Below are 5,196 nucleotides of genomic sequence, written 5' to 3' on the forward strand. Positions count from 1 at the left end.
TGGCATAGCCACTATATAGTGGCTATGCCATTTACATAAGTGTCCAAACGTCTTTTAGATAAAAAAGTAGTGGATTCCAAATTTCCCACAATACACTTTGAAAAGCAGTGGTTATATATGGTCACTTAAAGAGCAGATATGTCCCAGATTGCTTTGCGAGAACTCTCCTCGGAAATCATCATGGGATTTGTCATGAGAGTGGCCCGCTGTTGGGTAGGGACAACGGTGAAAAATAATAAAGATGCCGCAGACACCGTGCGGTTAGTGACCAACGGGGAGCGAAAAGTAGTGATCATCTGTCCGATTGGTCTATTAACTCAGTTCACTATAAATATAATATAAATATATGATAATATAGTCCCCGCTCTATACAGTCATGGAAGGATTTAGGGGTTAGGGCGGATGTTCAGACACCACCAAACAGTAAAGAGGAGGGAAATAATGTCAATAAAAATCTCAGCTGACCACATCAATTTAACAGAAACTCAATGGACTGAATGCCTGATAAAAACAATAAGTTAAAAGATGTTCCATTATTATTAGTTTTTAATTGACAGTTGTGAGAAGGCACGAGATCCTCCACTTTTTGCCCCTGTTACGTTTCCGACATGCTAAAAACCTGTAGCCAATGAAACCCTACCCTCCAGTGGACCTCCAGGCTGTGGAAGGATCCGAAACAATAAGAAACTTTGTTAAATGACACTATTAACAGCAGCAGACTGCCTGGATAGCAGTAGAGTAGCAGGTCCTGGCTGTCACTGTAACTCCCCAAGTTTCTACAGAAATGATTTGACGGGGAGATGTTGGAGGTGGGGGTCTGCAGAGGAGAGACGGGAGGTGGAGGGAAAAGGTTAATATGAATCCTTTTTTTTACCTTTTCCTCTGCAAAGATTTCCCTTGGCTCTACTGGAATACATTATTCACACTAACTGCACATTTTGGAGCTAATATAGTCCGGAGTTAAAATTAGTACCTTAGTTAAACAGTTATTACAATGATTGATAATAGTGATATTTTTCTAAATTACGTCATTAATTTTCTCAGCTTTCAAACAGAGTTGAGGCACTTATTGTTTTTACCACAATTATTTATTAATTTTGTAAATTTACTGTCAGTACAACAATGTTCACCTTTACATTTTATTACCCTTTTACTGCAGCTTTGTAGTAGCCCCAAACAGAATAACAACACACACACACCAATGGATGCACTTAAATCACATCATTATTTTCTCCTGATGTTTTGGCGAACTCCCTTTTTCCAGCCTGTGCTCCATTTTAAATCTTAATTGCATCCACATCCAGACGCCCTAAAGCACTGCTCTCAAACTCCAGTCCTTCAGGGCTGCTGTCCAACATATTGGAGAGTTTTAGGAGCTCTAGTGTTTGAATGCATTCCACTGAGGCGGTTTAGCATTTGATTTAGCTGTGTACTGTAGTATGGGAAACATTCAGAGTTGTAGGACCAGCATGGGCAATGTAACAAACCGAAGGCTGTTTTAGAGTTTATGGGTAACAGCATTTTCATTCTCTGAAAAAGGTTAAGTTTCAGTGATGTAAAGAAATACACAAAGATAAAACACTTTAAAGTGTCTTCCTCTGTGCCTCTGTGTATTTAAAAAAAAAAACAAAATCAGTCAGAGGATGAATTAATAAATTTATTATAAATGCAACATTTGGTTGTGGAGATATGGAAGTGTGGAGCTGAAACTCTCACAAAAGAAAATAGGCCTTAAGGCTGTATTCACACCTATAAACACTATAACGTCATGCATTAATGATATATAGATATTTATCACATCAAAACAAATTGTTTTTATGTGTATGATATAAATATATTGTAGTGCACTGATAATGCTGGTGATTCTAAGCCATGCACTGGACTTTGTTTCCAAGTTTGAAGACGTTTCTCTTCCCATCCAGGAAGCTTTTTTAATTCAAATGTAAGAAATAGCGTTTAGTAGCCCAACAAAACCTTATTCTGCTTAGACAACATGTAAATTAATTAGCAATCTACACTAATAATGTATTACATGAAATCAATAAACCCCAGTGCCGCTATAAAGTACACCTCTACAGGAGATCCTGCCTGCCTATCGCCATCAGCAAAGAAACTTTTATAATATTAGTTTCAAAAGTCTGAATTTCATTAATTTAATATTATTAAAGCAATTTTCTTTGAATTATACTAAACAGGGAAAAAAATCAGTATTTATAGAACCACCTGACAGCTTTGTTATGTCTCTGTGAACTTAACTAGGTAGGCAGTGTATGCGATGCATTGGGGTGCTGCACCAGAGGGGGCGTCAAAATCCTCTCTAGAAAAAAATTTTTCTGGTTGGCATCTTAAATAAATAAATAAAATGATCAATAACAGATCAATAACTGATGACGCCCCTCTGATCCTTCACCCCCCCTCCTATCGCTCTCCCTTCCACACAGGTGGCTCGGGCAAACGCCCCTAAGAGAACGCACTTAGGCGTGTTTGTTTTTTAAATCTTAGACCGCGGCTGTGTTCGAATAAAGGGGCTGCATCCTCCAAGGAGCCGGTCTGCCTGGACTGGATCCTTCAAAGTCCGTCAAAATATGAAGGCCTGAAGAGTTTTGTCTCTGAATTCAAACAGGCCTAGCCTTGGGAGGCTTTCATTACTGTATGCTATGTTGCTTAGCAACCGTGACAGTTGACACACAAAGCAGGAAAAGAATGAATACTGAATAATGAACTTTTTAAAACTGTTTCATTTTCATTTTTTTTTCTTTTTTTTTTACACAGAAGCGCATGTTTTTTTTATATCCTTCTCTATATTTTCATCATATAAAACACCTAATAGTAGTCATGTTTCTTTTATGTACCAAAACTAACAAACCATATAACTAAACTCACAACTAAACTCTTCCTTATATGCCTCATATAGGATGTGCTCAGTCCGTTCATATAATTGTAACTTTACAATGGTAAAAAATGAAAATAAAATATACTCAGTTTGTTAGGACTTTTTTATTTAAAAAAGGTGACATTAAATATGATATTTTGTTTTTTTCTTCTCCATACCAAACCTTTGCATACATATATATGTTTGACATCCAGACTCCTTCCCTTTTTTTGGGTTGCAATGAGAGGAGAGCTTGTTATGTTCTGACAGGGAGAAACCTTTGGGGGGAAATGCATGATGGGAATGTATGATGACTAGAAAAATTTTGAATAAACATGGCTTCTCCCAACTCTGTAGATATGTGTCTGTGTTTGTGGGGAACGTTTGAAGCTGTCGGAGCAGTGCTCACTGAAGCCTTTTATTCAAGCTCACATGATCCTTTCCACTTCTCGAACATTCACTTCCCACCTCTGTGCTTCATCCTTTAGCTCATTCCCGAATCCTTGCTATAACCTAAAACCACTATTTTACTTTTACTTTCTGTTCTCTCATCTCTGCTCTTAAACATTACATCGTTTGGCTTAAAATAATCATTTTATCTTAGCTTTTCTCTTTTGTTTGACTTTTAACAGCCTTTCACAAACAAAAACGTTAGAATTTAGAAGAAGATCCACTGAAATCTGCAGCGCTGCCTTCAAAGACAGACAAATGTATTCAGGCAAAATGAGCCACAGTCAGGTGAGGCATCTCCCGTTCTCTCCGTTATTCATATATTTACACAGTTTAGACTGAAGAATCATTAAATGAAGAATGTCACATACCACCTTAAGCCGACTATAATGCAACAAAACAGTGTCTTCAGTCAGAGGAGAACCTGTAACATCAATAAACATCTAAGGCATGAGTCGCCAACCTAAAATGTTCAAAGAGCCATACTTACATACAAAAAAAAAAAAAACATGAATCTGTGTGAAGCCGCAAAAAAGTAAAAGCCTCATATAAGCCTCGTAGGGCAACACGGGCTCTAAGCCGATTAGCCCACTATAGAAAAGGACTATGTGGGCTTAATAAGAGACACACTTGATATTATCAGTGTTCTGATGGCATTTTAGCGAAAGAATTTTTATCAAAAACATAATTAATTTGCACAAATAAGGAATAGTTGCATAAACCATACATGTAAAGAGAGTTTGATGGGGCCCCCAGGAAATGTGGGGCCCTAGGCAACTGCCTAATGGTAAATCCCCCCAGATAAGCATTCATGATTAAATGTGTGAGGATAATTATCATTCAGGATGTGTGAGTTTTCTACACCATGATATTACTTGCCTGTTGTGTGTCTCATGTTTTCCCAAGTATTTTATCTAATTAGGACAGTTCCTCTGTCGGGATCTACAGTTATAAGGTGTGTTCGAGTCGTAGGGAAACGAATTTTAAATCGAGTGGAGAGTGGAGTTGTATAAAATGCTTGTCTAACTGTTTATTGTGGCCACTTCACGAGATGTGAGTCCGGTTGGTAATCGGCTGCCTTCTGTAACTCTAACAACTTCTCTGATCTGAGTAAGATTACAATTTCTATCAAAATCTGCTGTCATGCCTCCAGGTTGTTCAATACATAAAAATTCTGAATTGTTATTTAAAGAGTTTGTCTCGAGTGATCTCTTCTCAGGAAAAGAACCGGAGTGAGAAAGCTTCAAGGTGGAAACACAGAGCTTTCCTTAATGTTAACCCTTTAGCAAATGTCACAACATGTGACTGCTGTCTGATATTTGGTGCTTTAAGTTTTAATCCCATTACTTTATTAATGTCCAGTATTAGGTTTTATTGATGAAATTGTAGAAACACAATAAAGAAATCAGATTTTTGTTGTTATTTTTATTTTGAGGATTTGGAAAAAAATGGCAGAAAGTTCCCATCCCCCCATCAGAGCGCTACCTGTTGGATCTATGAATGGTTTTCTATGCTTGCAGCCAAACTAGCAGCAGCAGTAGTTTGGAGATGCAATCTACTTCTTAAATCTATCTTTACTCTCCTCTAATTTACCTAAGTTCTGCAATCAGACTTTTTCTCCCTCCCAACTTGTTGATCAGCTGCATATTTAGCAGCCTTCCCTGGAAATGTCTTTCCAAATAACTTTTTATTTTTTGACAAACTTCTCATTCCAAAGCAAACATGCAGGCAATCCTTCCTCATTGGTAATGAAAGCAAATGATTTGCTCCATTCTTCTTTGAATCCTCTGTTCTCATTAAGTATATTCATAGGCGGATCTACTGGGGTGGCATAGGGTGGCAACTGCCACCCTAAATGACAGCCTTGCCACCCC

This window comes from Cyprinodon variegatus, unplaced genomic scaffold (genome assembly GCF_000732505.1).
Source record: "Cyprinodon variegatus isolate N-32 unplaced genomic scaffold, C_variegatus-1.0 Scaffold784, whole genome shotgun sequence".
Classification (NCBI taxonomy): domain Eukaryota; kingdom Metazoa; phylum Chordata; class Actinopteri; order Cyprinodontiformes; family Cyprinodontidae; genus Cyprinodon; species Cyprinodon variegatus.